Source organism: Eubalaena glacialis, chromosome X (genome assembly GCF_028564815.1).
Source record: "Eubalaena glacialis isolate mEubGla1 chromosome X, mEubGla1.1.hap2.+ XY, whole genome shotgun sequence".
NCBI lineage: Eukaryota > Metazoa > Chordata > Mammalia > Artiodactyla > Balaenidae > Eubalaena > Eubalaena glacialis.
The window spans coordinates 15741972-15768395 of record NC_083736.1 but is presented as its reverse complement, the minus strand read 5'-3'; the positions used below and the strand labels follow the sequence as shown (position 1 = coordinate 15768395).

General features: G+C 41.1%; 1 protein-coding gene and 1 pseudogene across 2 annotated transcripts in view; one reads left to right on the top strand and one right to left on the bottom strand.

The window, feature by feature from the left end:
- CDKL5 (cyclin dependent kinase like 5) overlaps window positions 1-13225 on the bottom strand; it is a 189594-nt gene extending 176369 nt beyond the window's left edge. For both annotated transcript variants that reach the window (XM_061178360.1, XM_061178359.1), the window contains exon 1: window positions 13155-13225. The gene's annotated coding sequence lies outside the window, so the exon portion shown is untranslated. The remainder of the gene's footprint in view (window positions 1-13154) is intronic.
- Window positions 933-1702, top strand: LOC133082303 (large ribosomal subunit protein uL30-like; annotated as a pseudogene).
- Window positions 13226-26424: the final 13199 nt, after the last annotated feature.

Genomic DNA, 26424 nt, shown 5'->3' with positions numbered 1-26424 from the left:
CAAATTCATGACTTTCTTGAAAGCCATCAGAGAACAACCAACTGGCTCAAAATCTTCGGAGAGAAAGGGCCTGCAAGGAGAGAGGAGACAACCTTGTGCTCACCTAGGGTAGACTGCAAGTGGCCACTGACAAGAGTTCAGCTAGAATAAAAAGCAAATCGATAAAAGCCCGATGTGGCTTGCTGAAGGAACAGTGTGAAACCAATGGAGGTCACAGAAATTGGGGAGACCCCAGCCTTCTGCAGGATCTTCCTTCACCAGCGCCACCAAGCACTCACAGAAAGAGCCCTGAGGAGTGCCCACTGTGATGCAGACTTGAGGGAAGGGAACTGCAGCAGTGTCTCAGGAGCAAGATGTACACCCAGATCCTTCCCTCCCACGTCCACTAGGGAAGAAAAACCTTTATCTGTGAAAGAAAGGCCAATAAGTGCTTCTACCCTTAAAGCACTGGTGAAAACTCACTGCAGCCGGAGGAAGGGGTGGGCACCCTACTCTGGGAGAGGGGCAGGACTCCACACTGAGCCCACAACAGTAGCTAGGGTAGGGGCATGACCTTGGGACGTTGATGCAGGCCTAAGCCTGAGGTTTAATCAGAACAAAAGACCACACCCCACCATCACTCCCCACCTCTAAGCTAACCTACTTCCAATAACAAGGAAACAGCATAATACCACTGGCAGAGGGACAGGAGGAGATCAAGAGCATGTAAGAAGACCCTAAGTCACAGTCTTGAAGGAAGACCCGACACCATAAAAAGAGAATTTGAAGCCTGAGGTATACTGAGAGTGACCACAGCAACAACCAAACTTAAAACCAGCCCAACTCCAAACTAGGTTAACTCAAATTCCTGAACCAAAGGCCTAGCACAGGGAAAGATGTGCCCATTTACAGACATGAAAATTATGCACCTCAGCTCTTTCCCGGCTAGAACCATGGAGGGTGCAAGAGAGAATTAAAAAAAGGTTCCTGCTGTGCCAGAAACCCTTAAGAAAAAGCAAAAGAATTTCTCAGAGCTTAAGATCAAGAGCCTGAGAAAGAAGTATGCCCAGAAGATGCTTTGAAAGGCAAGGAGGAAGCTTATCTATGAAAAAGCTAAGCACTATCACAAGGAATACAGGCAGATGTACAGAACTGAGATTTGAATAGTGAGGATGACAAGAAAAGCCAGCAACTTCTATGTACCTGCAGAGCCCAAATTGGCATTTGTCATCAGGATCAGAGATATCAGTGGCGTGAGCCCAAAGGTCCAAAAGGTGCTGCAGCTTCTCCACCTCCGTCAGATCTTCAATGGCACCCATGTGAAGCTCAACAGGCTTCAATTAACATGCTGAGAATTGTGGAACCATATATTGCATGGGGGTATCCAAACCTGAAGTCAGTAAATGAATTGATCTACAAGCATGGTTATGGCAAAATCAACAAGTGAATTGCCCTGACAGATAACGTGTTGATTGCTGGATCTCTTTGTAAATATGGCATTATCTGCATGGAGGATCTGATTCACGAGATCTATACTGTTGGAAAACGTTTCAAAGAAGCAAACAACTTCCCGTGGCCCTTCAAACTGTCTTCTCCATGAGGCGGAACGAAGAAAAAGACCACCCATTAGAATGTAGAGATGCTGGCAACAGGGAAGACCAGATCAACAGGCTTATTAGAAGGATAAACTAAGGTATCTACCATGATTATTTTTGTAATCTGGTCAGTTTTTAAACAGTGACTGCTTTCAAAGTGAAAAAAAATTTTTGCACCTCAGTTTCTACTGTTCTACAAAATAAGTCAGTGTTACAATAAAAAAAAAATCACAAGGCATAACAAAAAGCAGAGGAAAAAACAACACTCAGAAAAGACAAAGAACATGTCAGAACTAGACACAGAATCAGATGTTGGAAATATCTAGAATCAAAGTTAAAATACTATGAGTAACATGTTTCGAGCTCTAACCCAAAAGGGGAACATGAAAAATCAGATTGGTAACTCAGCAGAGAGATGGAAACTATAAGAAAGAATACAATGAAAGTGCTAAAAATTAAAAATACAGTTAAGAAAAATGAAGAATGCCTTCAATGGGCTCTTCAGTAGACTCAACTCAGTCAGGGAAAGAATCAGTGAACTTGAAGATGTCAGTAGAAATTACCCCGACCGAAAACACTGAGAAAAAAGAGTGAAAAACAGAACAAAACAAAACAGGACATTCAAGAGGTGTGGGACAATATCAAAGGTTCTAACATACTGGTCACTGGAATCACAGAAATAGAAGAGAGAATGGGACAAAAGAAATATTTGGAGAGATAATGGCTGAAAATATTCCAAAGTTAATATAAGACATCTAACACAAATTCCAGATGATCAGAGAATAGGAAGATAAAAACAAACAAAAACAAACAAACAAAAATGATTATCACCGCTGAGCACCAACACCACTTGAGACTGAATTCCATAAGCTCTGCCCCCACCAAACACCTCTGTCAACATGATCACCAGGTCATCAATTCAACTACACATGATGGCCACCTCACAATGCTCACTTCTATATACAAGTCTCACTCTGTGTAAATGACTGGTCAAACCTAGGTCACAAGCCTGTATCCTAGCTGTAAAAGAGACTGGGGATGAGTTTTCTGGGAAAGTGGGACCTATAATATGAGAAATTACCAAAATGTAGAGAAGATACTTAAAAGTCTACTACAGCATCTAAAAATAAAATAAATAATTTTTTTAAAAGCCCTCCATCTAACTAACCAACTGTTAGTGTACGGTAGATTCTTTGGTGAAATCATTGCATCCTAGAGAGCCTTTCTGTAAGACACATATTTTACCTCAATGTGGTAACACATTTAAAACTAGCTTCCCAATCTGAGGGACCTAAGCAGTGATGGGGGTTGGGGGTGAAGCCACATAATAAATAAGCAAACATCTTCACAGAATGTTGGTTTTGTTTAATGTTAAGTAAAGTACAATGCAGATATATACAAACACACATATGCACACACACACAAGAGCTTATTATGGAACAGAACTCAGCACTTCTATGAATTCATGCAACAAAGCATGAAAAAATTCAAAGAAATATCATTCTTATATTTATAAACTTTGGCTTCCCCTTCATCTACCATACTGTAAATGTTGACAGAAGTTTGAGGAGTCTCACAGAGGGAGCCATTAGCACCTAGTTATACATCAACACGGATCCGATTATAACACAACTATGTCCAAGACCAGTGACTAGACCTACAGGACAAGCACGTCTATAGGACGAGCAGAGAGGAAGATCCACTAGACAGGTAACTGACAGAGAAGAGAAACCACTCAACAAGGAAAAAGGCATTGACAGGAGGAGATGGGGGGGCAGGAAAAAAGGCACCTTTCATAAGAGAAATATTTACTGAGCATTTCCTCTGTGCCAGGCAATGCACTAGATGCTCAGGCGACAACAGGCAACACTCAATGCCTCCAGGGAGCTTACAGTAGAAAACTGATACCATCTGCTTATCCATTTTACCAAAGGCCCACCCCTATTTAAACTCCTGGCTTTATTTCCTATGTATACTCTCAGGTAAAAGTGAAAATGAACAGAAAAAAGCCAAATGGCCATAAAGAAAGAAAACCAAGGTCCTGGGATGTCGCTGGGGTCAAAGCAACAAAGCAAGGCATGCAATATATAAATCCACGTCATTTCTTGCTATTCACCCAGCTTTATATGCTCTTAGATCCATGTGTTTGAATACACCTTCTACCAGAAAACCCCTTCCCTCCACCTGACATTCTGGGCCTCCTTTAAGACTCTTCACAAATGCTCAGGAATCATTACTTTCCCCAGTCCCCTTAGGTCTGCGTTAAGTGCACCTCTTCTGGCCTACAATACCAGCACCCTGTGTTTCCATCTAAATGTACATATCATCCTGTTCTTTAGTCATTGCTTTTGGCCTCTTCTGCTGGAATACAAACTCCATAAAAGGGCACAACACCACAGCTTGGCTTTGTATCTCCACCACCTACCATCACAGTGACACCAAGATACCCAAATCATCACCTCATCATAAAGTTAGTCAAAGAAAGACAAGTATGGCCTTCCTTTACCAACCCTGCACAGAGGGACAAGACTGGAAAGCACAACTCCAAATCAAGGGCAGTCACTGTGGATGGTAGAGAAACCACTAGCACAAAAACATCAAACTCTAAAATGAGGCAACTCTTTAAAAATAAATGTCCTGGGCTGGATAGGAAGTGAAAATAGTAATGACACAAAACCACTGTAAATTCTTCAAGTTACCAGCACAAGGAAAAAAAAAAATCAACAAGGAAAGAATACAGAGCAGGTATAAAATGGTTCAGAAAAGCCTCAGAACTCAAGGCCAAAGTGAGCTAAGTTAGAGACTGCATCAAAATGTAGATTTCAAAGGAAATATTTGAAGAAGGAGGTGATGCTGTGGTTATTCTTTGTATACATGGAGGGGAAGTGCACAATGGCATTCTATACTGACACAAACTAACCATTTTACACCAAGGAAGCCCTGAATGAATGCTTGTTCAGTCATCAAAGCAAGAAAAACTTAGCGTGGTTGAAGATTTCCAAAAATGAACTGAGCATGTAGGGATACATACTGTACAAGGAGAAAGAAACAAATCAGGATATATAAAATAAAACCTGTGGAGCACTTTTATATACATAAGCTCACTTGAAAGTAAGAAGCTCAACAGAGACTAGTTTAATATAAAAGATGGTAAAACCACAGAATGTGAACCAGATTTGAAAATGGTACTCCTGCTAAAGATTAGTGATTCTAAACATTATTAACAAAATTCTCTAAAAACACTGTAGGTGCTCAAATGAGATTTCATAAAATATGAAATAGCATAAATGCTGAAAAATATTAAACTAGACATAAGACATTGTATTTAGGGAAAGAAAAGAATAAAGCAAATTTAATATTGATATTTAATGAAATGTTTCATTAAAACCTTGAGCAGATTAAAGATGTCTGGGGGGAAAAAAAACCAGTGAAGAGTTTTAAGTTTAAATATGGAAGAGAGCTAAAACTGTTAGAAAAAAATTTTAACTCAGTTATAAATAGAAATGACATTCCTATATAAGGTTAACAGACTGGTGAAGGATAAAAGAAGGAGCCTTTAGAAAACTGAAGGTAATTTCTATAAAAACAATGAAAAGAGTATCACAAATGACAATCAACCAAGAAGGCAGTTGCAAAATTTTTAATGAGATGAGGAAAGAATATTTTACCTTGCAGGGATTATGACCTTTTTGGTAAATCATCAAGGTTCCATTGAGCTAAAACTCTTGTTTTTTGCGGCATTTCATTTCATGTCACATTTCTGCTTAAAACCTTCAATAGCTTCCCAGGAGACTTAGGACAAGTTCAAAAACCCAGCAGATGGCCTAATAAGCCTTTTCAAGACCTGGCCCCTGCCTACTTCTGCGTCATCACCTGCTTCTCTACTTTCCAGCCATTTCGGATTTCTTTCAGTTCTTTAAAAGGTTCGGTTTTTCAAAAGCCTCTATTTCTCTCAACTTGCCTGAGGGCATTTGCACTTTCTGCCACGAAAACTTATTTCCCCAACTAAACCATGCCCTTCTCATCCTTCAGGTCCCACTTAATGTTACCTCCTCAGCGTGCCCTTCCTACCTGCTCCCCACATGGCAGATCCCCCTACCCTGTTAGCGCCTGGTACTTCTCCTCTGCCTCCATTTCAAGCCTATAAATTCTTTGAGGGTCTACTTCCCTTTGATGTATCACTCTATCCAGCCTCTATCACAGTTTGGTACACCGTAGACACTCAATAAGTATTTGCTAAATGAAGGACAGATTCTCAGGATATAGGACAGGTTACTTTAGAAAGAAATAACAAATTATGAAACACCAATTTGCACAAAATTAGTTTTTGTTCTACCTCAACTATTTTCAATTACTAACAATTAAAATAAAACTTTTTCTTTTCGTTTGCAATGCTAATCTTAAATTTTAGTGGTAATATTACCAGTAATAATTACTAGCGATTAAAGTTAAAACATCCACCATTGGCTCACAAACCAGGCTGGAGTTTGTGGATAAATTCTAGGATGTGTCACATCTGAACCAGCTTTCGTAATCTCTGAAAGATTCTATTCATCAGGAAACTAGTTTCTACTACTCTTGGCCAATATCAGGGTAATTGGGCAAATCCAAGTCAGTAAATTGTTCTTCAGCTGTTACTTATCACCATTTTTTATCTGCCACATCTTCCTCACGTGTGTGTGTGTGTGCTTAATCTGATTATCATAATATGATCTTACACTGCCAAGAACCTAATCTTTAGGCATAGTACCAAATCTAAAACTGAGATCTAAAACTGCAACTTACCTAAAATAATTTAAAGCAGTCTTACAAACAAACAAACAAAAAACATAATGTATTCATCCATATGTTTTAACTAACTTCCAGAAACCAAAGTTGTTACTTTCGAAATCACTATTTCCCTCTAAATCAAAGTCAGAAAGCTCTTCATTTGTTGCTATTTGATATTAGGCCTTTCTCTTAACAAAGAACACAAAGTAACAACAGAATCACATAGCCATAGCAATTAAACAGGTTTTTTTTTAAAGTAAAATTATTTCAAGCCAGTTATGATTGAATTTACAGTAAACTATTATTATCAGAGCAGTGCTGTGTCCTTTCTGTTTGTTATTAAAAATCCAGACCAGGGGCTTCCCTGGTGGTGCAGTGGTTAAGAATCCGCCTGCCGATGCAGACGACAGGGGTTCGAGCCCTGGTCTGGGAGGATCCCACATGCCGTGGAGCAACTAAGCCCGTGCGCCACAACTACTGAGCCTGTGCTCTAGAGCCCGTGAGCCACAACTACTGAGCCCGCGTGCCACAACTACTGAAGCCCACACGTTTAGAGCCTGTGCTCCACAACAAGAGAAGCCACCGCAATAAGAAGCCCGCGCACCACAACGAAGAGCAGCCCCCGCTCGCATCAACTAGAGAAAGCCCGCGCACAGCAAGGAAAACCCAACACAGCCAAAAATAAATAAATAAATAAATTTATTTTTTAAAAAAATCCAGACACAACCTACCACACAAGGAGGTATTGATTTACCTGCCTGGCACTTGTAAGTGTCACTTTCCATAGAGAAATGTTCATCTAAAAGCAATGAAAGTTTGTTTCCAAAACACTTTACTTCCAACCAAACAACTGCATTCCTCTATTATGTGTACCCAAAAAATAACATCCCCAAGCTATCCTATCAGCAGTTTCCATCTACACATGCAGAACAGGAAGCAAAGAGAGCACCTGGGAACCAAACGGGTGGAATTCATCCCATCCTGTACAACTCGTTCCCAAGGGAGCTTTAACTCCCCTGCCTACCCTTCAGGGTAACTAAAAAAAACGATGCAGGCAGGGAAAAGCAGCTACAGTACCCTGCAGGTTAAACTATTTCTAAATCTCCCAACAATCCAGTCTGAAGTACTGCAAAAAGTAGACAATGCGTTTGCATACCTGAATTTAATGAAGCCTGCTCTCCGGCATGCACCGTAGGCATGGATCTCTCAAGGGGGATTAGAGCTCAAACAATAAAATGCACAATGTTATTGGCTTAAAATCAAGAAAACCAATTATTTTGCCCTTGGTCTTAAATCCTAAAGGAATTTTTTCTTGCCCAATAATTATATTACTTTTACCTTGATTTCTTATTTCTGCTTTTCCAACATATCACTAAGAGCACTGTATTTTATTTGCTAGTTTAAAAAAGATCAAAACAGAATCAAATCAAAACCACAAAGACAAGGTAATGGATGGCACTTGCAGTACTGTCCTTTATATTCTGCTACATATTATGGTTAGGCAAAAACTTTTGAATATACAAAAAGTACTAAGAAATTGTAATACATGTAAGAAGGTATTCTTAAAAGACATATCTTTTAAGATCTACATGATTTCGTTTACAAGTGTCTAATGATAAAAGGATCTAGGTGGAAGCAAGTAAATAAGGTTAAAAAAATGCGTGTTGGCCGGTGAGATCTTTTTGGGGTGATGGAAATGTTCTAAAATTGGATTGTAGTGATGGTTACACAACTCCATAAATCTACAAAAAAATTAAAAAATCAATGAATGGTACAGTTAAAACATGAATTTTATGGTATGTAAAGTATACCTCAATAAAACTGTTAAAAATGCATATTCAAAACCCATACTTGGTAAAGAAATCCACAGCACTTCTGTATAGGTCCCATCTTGGTAGAACAACTGTCCTGCTTTGGCCGAGGTGATTTCCAGCCCTGAGGTTCTACAATATTCATCACTCCTTTCTAACTTTAATAACTGGCAAAAGTGATTCTCACCAATTACAGAATAAGATGTTAAGTCCTTTTCCTCCCTAACATGGACCTCTGGGGGTTCCTTTGGGCTAAGCAACTGTAGCTCTCTTAAGGATGGGTCTTGTTTAAATACACACACACCCATAAGAGGCTATAAGTAACAGAAAATTCTACTTGCAAGTAGAAAAATTCTGTCAGACTGCAACTCCTACATAGTGTTAAGCAACATCAATAACATATCTCTGTAGACTTCACCTCCAAATTTTATTTTACTGAAGTCATTACAATTACAAAAGAGATACCCATCTGCAGATTGTAATGGCTGCCATTTTACTTCAAGAGTGCATCTAAACCACAAAATTGAATTCAAGGAATATCTTCACAGCCTTTATTAGTGTAGCAAATTTAATCAAAGTCAGTCAAAAGTTAAAATGGAACATGAAGAAACATGAAATACCAAGTGGTTAATTAGAAACAGCTACCTCATTTGAGTGTAAATAATTATGTACAACCTTCATTTATGAAGAAACAGAACTAATGATCCTCTTAGAAAAGTCTGAACTTGCAGTTGTCCTATCCATCAGTGCTGATGGATCTGAGTCCAGCCTCCCATGTGACTAAAGGTCAGGCAGCCTTGCCAATGTAGCCTATGAACTCCAGGAGGCATATTTATACCTCCAGTAACCACCCCAGGAGTGATGTACAGCAGGAGCTCAAAACATGTTTGGGAAATCAGATTTCTAAAGAGAAGCAGAAGAGCACATGTTCAAGTCATACCGGTTTCAATGGAAGTTTTGCCTCAGCTACTGACTAGCTAGGTAATCTGGGTAAAATATTTTCTCTCCCTCAGCCCATTTGGTCAAGTGTATACGGGAAATAAGAAAAACATCTACCTCATAGGAATGTTGTGAGAACACACATACACACATATATTCATGCAAATAAATTATTTGCCATAGTACCTGGTATTCAGTAAGGCTCAATAAATAGAATATTAGAATTTAATTATTATAGAGAAGACTGCCCAAAAGAGACCACACCCAAAACTTGACCCTAATGAGAACTATCTCAAACACAAATGTTTCTAAGAGCTTAATTCAAAATGCTGACAATCAATTCCAAAGACTCGAATGGGTTAAGTCCTTTTAACCTAATAAATAATTTTCTGTTAATTCCCAAATCTGAATTGTCTAAATGTTATCAGGCTCTTTAGGTGGAAGGTCCTCACTCACAGCTTTCATTTCCCACTGACAGAATTGTACCCAAGTTCATATCACACAGTATTAAGAAGTAACTGTACAAACTTGAATGAGAAATGAGGCCAGATCTTTGAATAATCCAGTCTTCCAAGCACTGCTCTATATAAAGGAAACATTCTAGAAACTATCAAGAATTTAAATCCAAACACTAAAGTAAGTGATGCATCGCCAACAAAAGAGTTCTAATGTTGAATTTAAGATAGAAAGTAAATTGGAAAACCCTCCCAAACAGAAAGTTTAAATATAGTCCTTCAATTACATTATTTTCTCAAGTTGAAATATGTGACCCAACTGACTTCATCATCAGATGATAAAGAACCTTTGAGGTTCGACCTCTGTCTCTATCAAGAAATTCAATGTTGTCAAAAATTAAAACTTTAGAAACTAAAATTATCAAATTCTGAGTAAACAGTCTTTTCTACTTAAAAAGTGACTTAATACTTCAAATTCTGCTATTCTTGTACCAAAATTAAGCGTTACCTAAAGGATTCCCCTCACATTTTGGATCTAAGTATGTGGATTCGTTTGTTCTTAAATGCCTTCTGTTATTACTTGACATCAATTTATTACATGAAAAAGTCATATCCCCACACTAACAGCCAAAAATGAAGTACTATGTTAACATACCCTCTAACATGTATTAGAAATAAAGGAGATAACCACGAAAGTTATCAAAATAAAAAGGAGGAAAAAAAGGTGAACTTTTAACAGACACACTGAAGAAGGCTTCTTTTCTCTGCTCACCTCCTTACAAATTCCACAGCCATATTCTCAGATATACTGGAATTTTCTACCATAAATTAAATTGAAACATAAATCAAAATGAAAGGTTGAATTTCTGCAACAGAAGCCACTGTCATTTCCAACAATGCAACTATTGTTGAAAGCTTCTCTCACAGATTCTTAGACACAGTGGTGAAGCAAGGCTGGGGGGTGGGTGCGGGCGGCGGTGGGAAGGCATACTTGACGAAATGTCTCCACCTCTGTATTTCGTTTTGTAACAATACCGCACCTTCAAAGCAGAAACACCAAGTAAAATCTGGTTGTTATTAAATGAGACTGCCTTAACTCCATGCAGCACATTTGGAACAGAATACATCTGATTCGCAATCAGTCAACCTTCTATTACTCATCTATGCAAGATGGCCCTGCAATTTCCCTCAATGGGAGCCTTTTCTTTTAAAACCCCAGGGAATACTGTCGATGCCACACTCTGATTTAAATGACTCCAAGAAAATTACAATGAAAATAATGGCACATTTAGCCCAGGGAACTTGCATAAATAGAAAATCAAAAACCTGAGATAAAGGGGTAAAAAATCCCTACCACAAGCCCCTAAATCATGAATAAATTATAAATCTGAGCAGGAAAAAAAAAAAGGAATCCTCTCTGGAGAAAGAATGCTTATTTCTAATTTTTAAAAAATATTTATTTATTTGGCTGCGCCGGGTCTTAGTTGTGGCTCGGGGGATCTTTCGTTGCAGCATGTGGGATCTAGTACCCTGACAAGGGATCGAACCCGGGCCCCCCTGCATTGGGAGCGCAGAGTCTTACCCACTGGACCTCCAGGGAAGTCCCTCTAATTATTTTTTTGATATACCAAATTTTGTTTTTAAAAAAATTAGGCTCAGAAAACTTGCTAAATAAGCAAAATTAGAATACTAAACTGTTTTCTATATATACATATATATCAAATTAATCCTTGCATTGATTAGGTTAAAAGGCAAGACAATTCAAAGGGATTTGACAGTTGAAGACCCTCCAACCCCTCTGAAATGGTAGATTATTTAACACTCTTGTAATGATTAACTTTATTTAGCATGCCTCTTTTGGAGCTCTATTATTTAATACAGCCAAACTGAATTTTTTTTATCCTAATTAGGTTTCCTTGTACTTGTGAAATGCTCAGCATACACTGTGCTGGCAGCTTTAGTTCTTCTACAGCTTCTCTCTTCTGGCTCTGTCCCCCACTCGCCCACCCCCCACCCTTAGAAAAAAGATTTCCTTCCCAAATGTTCTCTTCTCTGCATTTGTCAACAGAAACACCCACTGGTGGTGTCAAACTGGTAATACTGCTGCAGGCTTCCTTACTCCAGTGTCAACGCCAAAAATGCTCAAACCTAAAATAGTACTCTTAATAAAGAAATTAAAAGGATTGCTAAGGTACTCAACTATCATGTTGTCAAAAACAGGCACACCTTTTTAAAAAATGTATTATTAATGATCGTAACTGGGTTGTTAAATGTAAGATTATACTACCCCCCCTTCAACTCTTCACATTTTATGGATAAAATATTTTAAAACACTTAAAGAAATTAAAAACAAATTTACACCTAAATGTCATTCACAAATAATTCCGAATAGCCTCGGTAAAGATGCCTTCTTTTGTAACCCTACAGCAAGAAAGGAACAACCTGGAAATGTTCCAGCAGATGTTACCTAAAGCAATAATTCTATTCCATACATATTTACGTCTCCTGTTTCGGTCAAATGCTCCCGGACAAATTAATTTGTGTAATCCTTTACATTAACTACATAAACCATTACATCCAAACAAACCTAATTCAGATGCACGGAAAGAAATTATTCCGTGTCTGCAATACTTTCTAAAATCAGCTTAAATTTCAGTCAATTAAAATAGATTGTGTTAACAGAACACTGATCTGCAACTACTTAAATATCACAGCATCCGTCTAATCTCACTGTGGAGATACTAAGGTCAGGCTTTTCTTTTTCAGGCATCTGTGCTTTAACACTCAAGTGAAGCGAAAAACAAAACCCTCAAAGAAGATCTGCCTTTACACTGAAATATGTTCAGGTTATTTTTTCCCCCAACGTGGGCACAGAACGTCTCAATGCGAGAAGAACCTGTTCGTTCTGGGAAATGGTTCCAAACCCCAGGATTTAATTTCTATGAGGGTCCAAAGGGTACGAAGGTCTGGGAAGGGGCCAATTTCTGCTTCTCCCCACTATGCTAGTCTTGAACTTCATAACGACGCCTGAAACTTGTTCGGGGGAAGCTGGAGGAACCGCGGGGCAGGCGGAGGGTCGCTCGCCCACCCTCGCAGGCGACCAAGGTCAGCAGGGCCGGGGCCGCAGCTCGCAGTCCCCGGCGGGTCCCGGACTCCCACGGAACTCGGGCGGGGGGCTCCGGCGCGCAGGCTCCTCCTCAGCGCCGGCGGGAAGGGGCTTCCCTCGGCGCAAGCCCTGGGGAGCTCGGGCCGCGGGGGCGGCGGGGCGGGGATGCAGCAGACCCGCCGCTGAGGGGAGCCCCACGGGGCGGCCTCGACCCGCCGCCCCTCCTCACACCCTCCCGTCTCTCTACACCCAAAAATACATCCCCAGCTCCTCGCCGGGGAAGCCCCTCCAGCGGCGCAATGGGGCGCTGAGGAGGAGCCACTCCAGACTGGGGTGCCCTCGCCGCGTCGCCCCATTCTGGGGGAACCCGCGCCACCTCCCCGTCTCACGCCTGCCCGGGGGGACCGGGTGGGTCCCCTCTCTCAGGAGAAGCTGGGTGGGCGCGGGGCCGAATGAGGACAAGTAGGCTTGGCGGGCGGGTGGCGGCGCGTCTACTCACCCCGCCGAGATCCCCACCTCCTGCCAGGGTCCCACAGCTCCCGAGGCCGCCGTCGCCGCTTTACCTTCCCCAGCGGCGGCGACAACTAATCGAAACCTTCCACCCCGCCCTCTCTCTCAGGAGAACGCGCAGCCTAACTTGCTAACTGCCCCGCCCAACCCTCCCGTTTGGACCAATGGGGAAGCGCCTCAGGCTCCTCCAGGTCCCGCCTTCGCCCCGCCCACTTCTGATAGGAACCAATAAGGAGAGAGCGCTCGTCCGCGGGCTCGGGCTCGCGCGCCCCGCCCGCGCCGCTCGTGCACTGGTCCCCGAAGCAGAAGACAGCTGGTTCCCTGTATAAGCTCGTCTGCGCGCGTACGCGCGCGCCATGCCTCCTCGCGCGCCAGGTTTGGTTGCCCCGCCAGGCCCTAGCAACCTGGGCTGGGCGGCTGGGAGGGGCGGGGCCCGAGCCTTGAGCTTTCGAAGGGAGGGGGAATGGGGGGGAAGATCGTGACTGGGAAAGGGGCGGCTGCGGGGGTTGGGGGCCGAGGAGGCCCGGGAATCCGCCTGTCACAGCGGAAAAAAAGGGGGAATCCTGCCTGCAGCGCAGCTATCCTGGCCTCTTCCTCCCTAGGGACACGTGCGGGCGCGGGTGGGGGATCGGAGAAGAGGGGTAGAGCACATTTGGGGCGGAAGCCGAGGCACTGCTTGGAAATAAAGGATGCAGGACTGTTTATCTCTGTTGTTGGTAAAAATGATATCGAAATCCATTGCTGCTGATGCCCATCTGTTGCAGCTGCCTGTGCGCACACACACACACACGCACATATACACACATTCACACATACACTCGTCCATCAGCCTGCGATCCCTTGGGTGATTTAGGTGCAAAGAACTAGTAGCCTGAGGATTCCTTACACAGCAGCTGGATACATGCAAACGGCTGTTAAGCAGCCGCACCAACCCACAGCCCTGCTTCGGTCCAATGCTCAGCCACACAAGATTCCCCAGCTGGCATGAAAGAAATGAAGTCATCGCCCAACCAGTAGAAATGTAAAGATCTTAATACCTACTATGGATCAAGTTTCCAACGAGGATGAAGAGGTGATGAAATGGAAAGAGATACATTTCCAATGCCACTTTTTGAAAACTAGGAAAAATAATACTTTTAAAGACATTGCAGACTAATCTATGTAATGTGCATAATAATTTCCACTTAAAAAAACAAACAGGAAAAATAGATTTTTTTTTTCTGGTTTATAGGAAAAGCACAGAAAATAAGCAGTGTATGAGATCATAGCAGCCACCAAATTAGAAATACGCAGTACTGTACTTTAATGGGAATTAGATATCTTGGATAAAATCCACTTAATCTATTCCTGTTGTGAATCTGGTAACAATATGTAACAATATGCTGGGTTTGGCCATTCAATGCCAAGTCAGTAGGGTTTTCCTTTTCATAATATGGTGAATATTTGATGAGAAAATGAAGGTGCCTGCTTTCTCTTTGGCTTCTCAGGAAGCATATTAGAAAATTTTACAGGTAGGAACAATGAATTAGCAGTGAAGGAAAATGGAGTCAGAGGCAACAGCAGAGAGCTTTGCAGAGTCTCCTGCCTCCTCCAGATGCAAAGTAACGGTTGCTGTGACCTCAAGCTTCACCCACGTGGAGCTAGAATTCCTGGGGCAATCACTCCATTTTCAATCTTGTATGTTAGTGCCTTTGTCCCAGGAATTGTAGCAGCATTACCTTCGAATCAAATGAAGAATGGTTTATCTGTATAGAGTTAGAACAAGATAAGGAAAGACCAATAACTAACTATCCGGTGATGCAAGTTCAATTTAGTTTTAAGTAGTAATATTAGATGCTTTATAATGTGCCATCCCATGCATGCAAATATGACCCTCCAGTTAGGGACCTTTGCTTTCATCTCATTTTGAGTAGTGGTGAAGGGATTCTTAGAGTCACATCCAGTTCAGTTAATTGCAATTTTGATCAAAAGCATATATTTTCTATGTTAGAGTTAAAAAGCACCACGCTGCCATTTAACTGAGCTCTTTTCTTATATAGAAAGAACACTAATACTTACCACTGAATGAATGCCTGCTCTGTGCCAAGAACTTTGCATACATTTAGAGTTGCCAGATAAAATACAGAAGGCCTGTTAAATTTGAATTTCAGATAAACAATGAATAATTTTTTAGTATAAGTATGTATTTTTATCCTGGATACAAGGGTAGAGGGCTAAATAAGGTTTCTAATCACTGTCAAAAGAAAAAAAAATTTTTTGAAATGCCCCTCTGGGCCCAGACCTCATAATCTGCGAGAAAAGCTTAAAAACCAAATCAATGTGTAAATCTGTAACGTTTGTAGAAAGAGGTGTACATACTCATACTAAAAATTATTTGCTGTTTATCTGAAATTCAAATTTAACTGGGCATTCTCTATTTGTATTTGCTAAATCCGGCAACCCTACATACATTATCTCTGAGCATCATGATTCTCTGCAAGATTCTCTGATAGGTCACCTTTTTCCAGATGAAGAAACAGCTTCAGAGCCTCCCCAACATCTATATGCTCCTTCTTCCTTCTAATAGAACCGCAACTGTGTTCTAGTATCCACGTTTCCAGGGCGGTGGGTGCTTAGTACTCTTAGTCAATCAATGTGTGGCCCAAGTAGACTAAAGGAAAGAACTTAACCTATGGTTTGAGAGAGAGGTTTTCCCTGTCTATCCTGCTGGATGAACAAGGAAGCAAGTATCCCAGGTGCCACTGGCAGCTATTTTCTAGCTAGGAGGAAAAACCAGCCTTAGGTCAAAGCCTATACACTAAGTAAGGCAGAGTTGAAAAATAGAAAGAAAGAAAAAAACGGGTTCTTGATGACACCACTGACTTGTTTAATTAAACAAATTCTGCCTTTTCCTTGCATTTAAGACAATTTGGGTTTGAGTTTCTGTTAGATGCCTCAGAAGCTTCCTGCTGCAGAGACCATGTGTGCTACTTATTATGGGTCTCAATAATAAATAAACAAGTGGTCATCAAGATGCAAGACATTTTTATCCTGGATATATGCGGAACAAGTCTAGAAGACTAAATAAGCCTTCTAATCATTGTCAAAAAGCATTTATGAAATGCCCATCTGGGCCTAGATCTCATAATGCAATCAAGATCTAGGAGAAAAACTTAAGAATCAAATCAATGTGTAAATTTGTAGTGTGTGTAGGAAGAGGTCAGCATTAGTTGTTCGCTGGCCCTGCTCAGAGCTTAAATCAGAATGTCAGACCTTACATGTTTTTGTTTAAAGTTCATACCATTTGGGAAAATGTCATTTTAGAAATGCAAGTCCAGTACCTCATTTTAAACTATTAAAACCTCTATTCCTGTCCTCCATGCACTAAGTTTAACCACAAACAGGGTAGAAAGAAGAGAAATGTCAGCCTCAAAAGACCCAAGAGGGAAAAACCACACCAGAATAGAATGCCATATGAAAGTGAATGGTTGGCAAGGCAGTGTAACTTTAATGGCTAAAACCATAGACTTGGGAGCCAGATTGCCTGTGATCAAATGCCAGCTCTAGTGATGCCCTTGGTCAAATTGCTCAACTTCTCTGTGCCTCAGTTTCCTCCCCTGTAAAATGGGGATGATGACAGTGATAATAGTGCTCACCTCACAGGTCTATGTGAATGACTATTCGTGAAATGCTTCACAGAGTACCTGGCCCATAGTAAGGACTTTACAAAGATTACCTATTGTTGAGCAGGCTCAGTTCTGCAGGGTATAAACTAGAAGCAGTTTCTTTTTCTTCAATCACTACTTTGAACCATGTTTTTACAGCAAATTTGTCTTTTGTGTCCCTTCACATCTTGGACAGTTTTTCTGACTCTTAGGTCTTCGTCAGCTATTAAAAATCAATCTAGTCGGGCTTCCCTGGTGGCGCAGTGGTTAAGAATCTGCCTGCCAATGCAGGGGACACAGGTTCAAGCCCTGGTCCGGGAAGATCCCACATGCCGCGGAGCAACTAAGCCCATGTGCCACAACTACTGAGCCTGCGCTCTACAGCCCGCAAACCACAACTACCGAGCCCACCTGCCACAACTACTGAAGCCCGCGCACCTAGAGCCCGTGCTCCGCAACAAGAGAAGCCACCCAATGAGAAGTCTGTGCACCACAATGAAGAGTAGCCCCTGCTCCCTGCAACTAGAGAAAGCCCGCACGCAGCAACGAAGACCCAACACAGCCAAAAATAAATAAATAAATAAATAAATATTTTTTAAAAATCAATCTAGTCTAAACTCGAATGTTATGTTTGATTTAAATCCTGTCCCCCTCCCCCTTTCTCCATCACCATCATCACCTGCCAGGCCTGTGGCTCAAGACACTGAAGTGGCCAGGGGGTGTGGTCAGCCCATTTTTATGTCTACTCCAGTTCCTTGGAGGGTGTGGTCAGTTCCCTCACCAACCCTAACTCCCCACAACCAAAACTGGGGTTTGTAGGAGGTAGAGGGGAGAAGGAACCATCAGCTTTTCTCTTAGCAACCCATGAACATTGTCGCCTGCTTTCCTCACTTCCTCCCATCCCCCATCTTGGCTGTAGTTGACCTCTGTTTAGAGGGCATCTGAATGACAGGTATAAATACCCCTTCCAACCTCTAGCTGTCACTTCCCCTATAGAAGCCCTCCTAGGTAGAGGCAACAAGAAAAAACTCTCTCTCAAAATACTGTTATGCATGTGTCAATACTACACAGAAAACAAGCCAAAATTTCCCAAAGTCAACTCAATAAGCTAGAGCTCCAATAAATCAAAGAACCACTCCAGCATCCTGAAAGAATGTTGCCATGTTTGCTGCCTGGGTCTGAATAATGGTTTCAATGGTTTGAACAGTGTGTGATCTTGGGCGAGTTACCCTCTCTGTGTGTCAGTCTCATCTGTAGTAGAGTAACAATAACGGGTTATTTATGAAGATTAACATAGGGTTAGATGAATTAATACATGTAAAGTGTTTAAAGCAGTGCTGACACAAAGAAACTGATCAACTGGGACTTCCCTGGTGGTCCAGTGGTAAAGAATCCACCTTACAATGCAGGGGACGCAGGTTCGATCCCTGGTCAGGGAATTAAGATCCCACATGCCACAGGGCAACTAAGCCCCTGCGCCACAGCTACTGAGCTTGTGAGCCTCAACTAGAGAGCCTGCGTGCCACCAACTACAGAGTCCATGTGCTGTGGAACCCGAGCGCCACAGCTAGAGAGAAGCCTGCGCACCGCTACAAAAGATCCCGTGTGCCTCAACGAAGATGCCACGTGCAGCAACTAAGACCTGATACAGCCAAAAATAAATAAAGTAAATAAATAATAAATAAATCTTTTAAATAAATAAATAAATAAATGCTAGCCGCTGTTATTATACGCCAGGCATTGTGCATACATCATCTCTTTCAACCCTCACATCAACCCTATGAGCGATGTCTTAATTTGGGTTTCCCCAAAAGCAGATGCTGACACAAGGATTTAAGTGTTCATAGTTTTGAGAGTTAATCCCAAGAAACACCAGAAGATGCGTGGGCAAGTGAGACAAGGAAGAGAAGGAAGCCAATAATAGGTGTGTTATCAAGCCAGTTACTTCTGTAGGCGACTGGAGCTCAGAGGATTTGCTGGGGAGCTCTGGGAGATGATGGAGAAACTTCTCCTCTCCCAGAGATGAGAAGCTGGGGTGTTTCTCCACCATATTGAAAGCTCTTCCGGGCATTAACCCTCCAGCATTTTCAATTCTCCCAACATGCAGGCCAAGTGTGCGCCCAGAGAGTCCCAGGTGATCACAATAAGTGGCCCTGGGCAGGTGGAGGTGAGTGCCAAGGAGACACTGCTGGGGCAACAAGAGTATGTCCCTCAGCTAAGAATATTATTATGCCTATTTTACAGAACATGTATTTTACAGAATTGTAGCCATCTTAGGAAATGTTCTCCAACCACAGGCTAGCAGCATAAATAGCAGTGAATATTATGGACTCCACAATTGATGAGGGATTTTCTTGGAGAAATTTAAATCTTCTAGGAGGAAGCCTGAAACTTGGCTATTTTGAGGCTCCTCTCAGTTAACAGTTACATCTAGAAGCCTCCTCCAGCCCTCCCCCTTTCCCTGCCCCTTTTTCAATCCCTTAGGGTGGCTGTGGATTCCCTGGTCTACCTTAGTCTAGTATGCGCAGATCATCTGAGATCAGCGGTACCCAGGGAGCTGGAGCGTGGCTGTGCTAATAGATGCTGTTACTGATGTAGAAGAGCTTTTTATTTCAAGAAGAATATCTAATGAGATAATGGAGATGTGCTGTCTTTGGCTTTGAAAGAAGTGAGACAGCTAATTTTATAGCTAGCAGCAGGAAAATAACAGTGAGAATTGGGGCACAAAATGGAGAGTAATTCTAGCATCTTTCCACCTGGCCTAAATAATTTCATAGTCCTGAAACCCCTGACCTGATGATTTTAGGGCAATCCTCCACATCCAGTTCCCCTTCCTCCTCAACACAGTGCACAATAAATTGTGAAAGAGACGTCAAGCCAGTGAAGTACGTTAGAAATACTTGTTGTCTCAGATACCTGTTTCTACTGAACATTCGTACTTCTACATAATTTTAAAATATCAATAAATTAATTTCTCATGTATTAATGTCTTAATCCAGATGAAACCATATTTCCCTAGCTAAACAGCAGTCTACTGATCTTTCTTTAGAAATAATATTAATCAACATTTATTGAGTGCTTACTGTGTGCCAGGCATTGTGCTGAACATTTTGCATGGATTATCTCATTTAATCCTTTCTATACCCCTCTGAAGTCATGTAGTGGTTTTAAGTTATCCCCAAAACATTTACCCCTCCCGTCAGCAGCCAGCAAGGAACTGCCAACAGCCATGTGAGTGCGCCATCTTGGAAGCAGATCCTCTAGCCCCAGTCAAGCTTTCAGGTGAATGCGGCCCTGGCTGACATCCTGACTGCTACCTCATGAGAGATCCTGAGCCAGAGCCACTCAGCTAAGCCACTCCTGAATTCCCAGCCCACAGAAACAATGAGATAAAAAATGTTTATTGTTGTAAGCCACTAAGTTTGGGGGTGATTTGTTGTACAGCAGTGGGTAATTAATTCAAGTGGATGCTATCTCCATTTTACACACAAGGTTTTAGTAACCTGCCCAAGTTTACCCAGGCAGTAGGCGGTGGAAGCAGGATGCAGACCCAGCCAATTGCCTCCAAAAGCCTAATCCTTAACCACTAAGCTATACTGTCTCAGCAATAGAAACCATTTATGTAACGGTGCTATGTGCCAGGAACTTTCCTTACACTGTCTCATTTACTGCCACAACAACTCTGCAAGGAAGACTTTTTTCCACCTTCCAGAGGCATCAAAGTAAAGTGACTATCTTCTTTTAGGAATCGAATGATAGTGATGTGCATGAAGGCATAGGAGTGAAGCAGCACTGTTGTCCGTTGCTTACTTGATTCGCTCAAGTGTGAGGTGACTTGATAAGCACCTTACTAATATCCCACCCTCAGAGGGCTTTGAAAGTTTAAAATGACCCCAAATGATGCCCTTCCCTTGAATATATGCAGATAGACTAAGATGTAATACATAATAAATATTATCTCAAGATTTTAATTAAAAGTGGAAAAATTAAAAACACACACCTCATTTAATTTGTAAAGAAAACAAATGAGTTCATAGAGTCTAAGTACTAAAAAGGAATAAAGTGGCTGTGCCATTCATTTTCTAGGTTTAATATCACACCTGATTCAATGCAGCTTTACAGACCTTTTTATAAGACGCCTTGGAATTCTGGACTAGTTATATAAAAACACACACAGTGGAAAACATATTGATCTTGCTTCTTCTCAAATCCATAAAACAATTCTTGCTCTTTTAAAAATGTTCTGATATAATGAGTCATTAGCATAACATTGGTCTTGTGTGTACACTCCTATTTTGTAACTATACAACATAAAATAAAGCAGAGATTAGCACCATTATATAGTTACTGTCAATGGAAAAGTGGAAAAAATCTAGTAGGCCTCAGTTGTTGTCACCTATACTGATCAATGTACCATATTAATGGCTTTGCATTGAAAATAAAGATTATGTCTTATTCGTTTTTGTTTTCCCAATGCCTAGCATAGGACCTGATGCTCAGTAAGTGTTTGCTAAATGAATCAATCAATTAATAAACTGATCAATAGTTCCCACATCATTTTGTGCTGTGTTGATACAAAATAGTGGAAAATTAAGGATTCAGACAACTACCTGAAGAATATGCATTTTTTAAAAGAAGAGGAAGAGGAAGAGGAAGAAGAGGAAGAAGAAGAAGAAGAAGAAGAAGAAGAAGAAGGGCCTTCCCTGGTGGCACACTGGTTAAGAATCCGCCTGCCAATGCAGGGGACACGGGTTCGAGCCCTGTGCCGCGAAGATCCCACATGCCGCGGAGCAGCTAAGCCCATGCGCCACAACTACTGAGCCGGCGCTCTAGAGCCCATGAGCCACAACTACTGAGCCCACGTGCCACAACTACTGAGCTTGCGCGCCTAGAGCCCGTGCTCCGCAACAAGAGAAGCCACCGCAATGAGAAGCCTGCGCACCGCAACGAAGAGCAGCCCCCGCTCGCCGCAACTAGAGAAAGCCTGCACGCAGCAACGAAGACCAAACACAGCCAAAAATAAATTAATTAATTAATTTTACAAAAAAAAAAAAAAGGAGAAGAAGAAAAAGATGAACACAAACAGCTAGGTAAATTGAGGCTATATCATTTGGAGGAGGCAGGTTGGAATAAAAAGGTATGGGAGCTATGGAGTGAACCTGATCTACCTCTACAGTTCCCTGGAGTCTTGGTTTCATTTCTCCAGAAGAAATTCTTGACCAGCTTTATGGATAAAAATTCAACATGGTTTCCAATATACTTAACGAAATGAAAAGGTACAATGCTTATTTTATTTATTAGTCAGCCTTTTTACTATCAAGGGACACAACTACTCAGTTCCACATGTATAAGTTTTTATTACATTCTCAAGCAAAGGCAAAGATATGATCTGAATCACATTAAATAATATGCATCACAGAGCACAATCTTTACAGTTTGTTTCTCCAGAAATTTCCTCACTAAATTCTCATAGATTTCACTTTCAATACGATGAAAAAAGATCAAGTCCACCTGATCTTTTGTCATATATTTGTCAAATATAATTTTTACAAGATAGATTGAAATAAGAGGAAAACTGTCCACACTTTTAAACAGAACTCAAAATATACTATTGTCTACTGATAACTGTAAGTTACTTTGAAATGTATAAAAAAACAAGACGGATTGATGGATGGATATAGGGATGGATGAATGGATAGATATGTAGTACATGTGGATATAAACAAATAGAGTAAAATGTTAATTGTAGAATCTGGGTGGTGGGTATGTGGATATTCACTGTGCAATTCTTTCAACTTTTAGTATTTTGAAAACTGATTGAAATGTTAGGGGAAAATGCTACTTTGATGGAAATATATATTTTGCTTTATGATTTCAAGTTCAGGATTTCACACAGAGTCATGACCAAATCACTGTTAGCCTAAGTATTACAACTTAACTAAGACCAGGTACACACACACACACACACACACACACACACACACGACATATATCATTAACTTGCATTGCCATGATAATCCCAAAATAGAGACCACTTATTATTCCACACGTCTGTAAGATTTTCCACTGAATCCACCCACCACCTACACCACAGAACCTTCCAAAAATTGACTTAAAGCTGCCCCAGGCAATATATATATTTTTTCTCATTTATTTTATTTCTTGTATTTAAGGCTATGCCTACCTGTGTGTTATTCTCTTCTCCAAACCAGATAGAGATAAGAGTTATAGAGAGGAATAAACCTAGCTGAACACACACCTATCCGGGAAAGATGCTCAGTGGGTACCTTCAGTGTACTGAAAAGATAATCTTCCACACATAAATTATTTTCAAGAATGTTAGCTTCTGAGGTAATATTGCTACCAAGTTTAAAGGGGACTGTTGGAAAAATGATCATAAAGACAAATAGAAAAAATTTTTAAACTTGCAAAATTGGGGTATAGAGAAGGATCAAAAATAATCCCTATGGCAAACTGTATTTTCCAAAGATGGCCACAACAATATCTCTCATTCCACATGTCCTTCTTACAATGTGATTTTGACACTCTTCCCATCAAGAGTTGGAGGTCTATGTCCCCTCCGCTTGAATTTAGGCTGCCTTGTGACTATGGTGAAAGGGGCATTGTGTGATTTCCAATGCTAGGTTATAAAAGGCAATATAGCTTCTGCTTGGTTCTTTGGGGTGCTCATTGTTTTTACTCAGCCACTCTGTTGTGAGGAAGCCCAAGCCACCCTATAGAGAGGTCACTCTGGAGAAGAACCAACAGCCAGTCCCAACTTAAACATGTATGTGAGTGAGTCACTTTTGGGAGTGCATCCTCCAGTCCTAGGAGAGCCATCCCAGCCGATGCTACCTGGAATAGAGACCACCAGTCCGCCCTAAGCCCTGCTCAATTTGAGATTCATGATCAAAGCAAATAATTGGAATCCACTGCATTTGGGGGTAGTTTGTTATGCAGCAGTAGATGGCTGATCCAGTTCCCAAGACAAAAACCACGTGCACGTACACACACTGCCTTCAAAAACAAGAGAACAACTATATTACTGTACTAGCAAGAGATAGAGATTGTGCAACCGATTGACATCCATCAGTAATCCAACTCTTTCACTTAAACCAATTTTGTTGGTTTCTCACATATGAAACCTTTTTCTTTTTTTTCATGAAAATTGCTACAAGACGGCCTGGTTGACTTGAGTTCATCCATCCAACAAAGATTAATGAGAGCCTATAGCATAGAAAACGCTATACTTATCACAGTGGGGATATACAAATGGAGCAACCAATCATCATAAGCTATATTTTCCTTATTATTCTCTTCCAAACTAATAAACATGGACATAATCAAAAAATAATCATGAGAAAAGAGAGAAAAAAATCTGTTACTTTACTGATTCATAAATAAGGCAATCAACTCCTGGAAACTTTGCATAGACTAACCAAACAAAAACAAAACCTAGGGACTTCCCTGGTGGCGTGGTGGTTAAGAATCTGCCTGCCAATTCAGGGGGCACATGTTTGATCCCTGGTCCGGGAAGATCCCACATGCCACGGAGCAACTAAGCCCATGCGCCACAACTACTGAGGCCGCATGCCACAACTACTGAAGCCTGGCGCCTAGAGCCGGTGCTTCACAACAAGAGAAGCCACCGCAAGGAGAAGCCCGCGCACCACGTGGAAAAGTAGCCCCTGCTTGCCGCAACTAGAGAAAGCCCACGTGCAGCAACAAAGACCCAATGCAGCCAAAAATAAATAAATAAATTTATTTTTAAAAAACACCAAAACCTAAATTTATTTTCTCACTAATCAATTTCACTAGTGTAAAAGATATAACTTCAAGACTTTGTGGATAGGCGACTTCAATGCGTTTTATTGTCTATTCACTGGCTTCCAAGCAAAAGAGTATCTAACTAGAGAATTTCCTGATGGTCCAGTGGCTAGGACTCCATGCTTTCACTGCCGAGGGCCCAGGTTTGATCCCTGGTCAGGGAACTAAGATCCCACAGGCACGGCGCGGCCTAAAAACAATTTTTTTTTTAAAGAAAAGAGTATCTAAACATACCAATTAAATGGTTGCAATATCTCTGCCTCCTTGGGAAGCTTTATAAAGAATATATTAACACAAGGCAAGTTCAAGGAATAGTGTTTGTTTTAGGGACCCCAATCTCCCTTTCTGCTCCTTTTTCCAGCCTTCACATCATCTCAAATTCAGTACACCCAGTGCTCTCCTACCCTCTCCCTTTCAAAAGTAGCTCTAAAATAACACCTGATAAATTCATTGAAACCAGCCTATATATAGCTGTTAATGTGTTATGTGTAATCTTTCCTGGCAGTTTACATTTTAACAGTGAAGTAATCAATCAATCAATCAATCAACCAATAACATAGACGCAAAGCCTCTCATTATAAAATTCCAAGATTTAGTGAGACTACCAGCATCGTTCACAATAGTCAAAAAGTGGGAACAACCCAAATGTCCATTAAATGATGAACGGCTAAACAAAATGTGATACATCCATAGACTGGAATAGTATTTGGCAATAAAAAGGAATCAAGTACTGATACATTCTACAACCATGGATGAACCTTGAAGACATAATGCTCAGTGAAAGAAACCAGACACAAAAGGTCACATAAAGTTGGCCTTGCCTTTATGATAAGGAAGTTTTTCCTTAAAAAGAATCTGATTCCCTGGCTTGGAGGAAATTTCCTCTTGTTCTTTTCTCAATGGAAATGGTAAATAAATGGTCACATTCTTAGAACAACTTTTCAGGTGCCAAATCCTTTGTTTATTGATGACCTTCAGCCTTTTGCCTGTTCACTTTTGCAACTTTTCCTCATCTGCCCCATTTTTCAAGTCAAATTCTTTTTACAACTATCCAATTGACGTTCATCTACTTCTTAGAATTACTTTTCTTTTGGGAGGGGGGGGGCATGCCGCTTGCTTGGCTTACGGGATCTTAGTTCCCTGACCAGGGATTGAACCTGGGCCACGGCAGTGAAAGCGCTGAGTACTAACCACTGGACCACCATGGAACTCCCCTTAGAATTACTTTTAAAAGTGGGAAGCCAAAATGAAACAATGTTTTTCTCCATTAGGTCCAAGAAGGAAAACAGAACCCACTCTAGATATGTCAAACAGAAAGAACTTACTGGGAGGAATTACTAACAAAAGAGATGGAAGGACGGAAGAAGTGAAGGGGCGGGAGATGAGGTTATCCAGAGATAACTGGTTCGGGAAGCCTTACCACGCGTGGGACTGGAAAGCGGAAGGGCAAATGGGGTTCCCCTGAACCCAGAAGGGCTGTGCTGCCAGGTTGCTGGAGTTCTAAACACTGTGCTCCTAAGCATCTGTATGTATTCTAATTGATGTTGCTGGAACCCCATGGTGACCCCAACAAAGGGATTTTTTTATGACATGGGGAAACTACGACATAATGTTCAGTGAAAAAGAGCAAAACTTACATGATGATAATAACTGCCAATTTTTGAGCAATTACTATGTGCAGGCCTTTTATATACATTATCTCACTTAACAAGATAATTCTCATGGAAACTCTATGGGGTAGGTATTATTATCTCCACTTTACAGGTGAGAGAGTAGAGACTTTAAGAA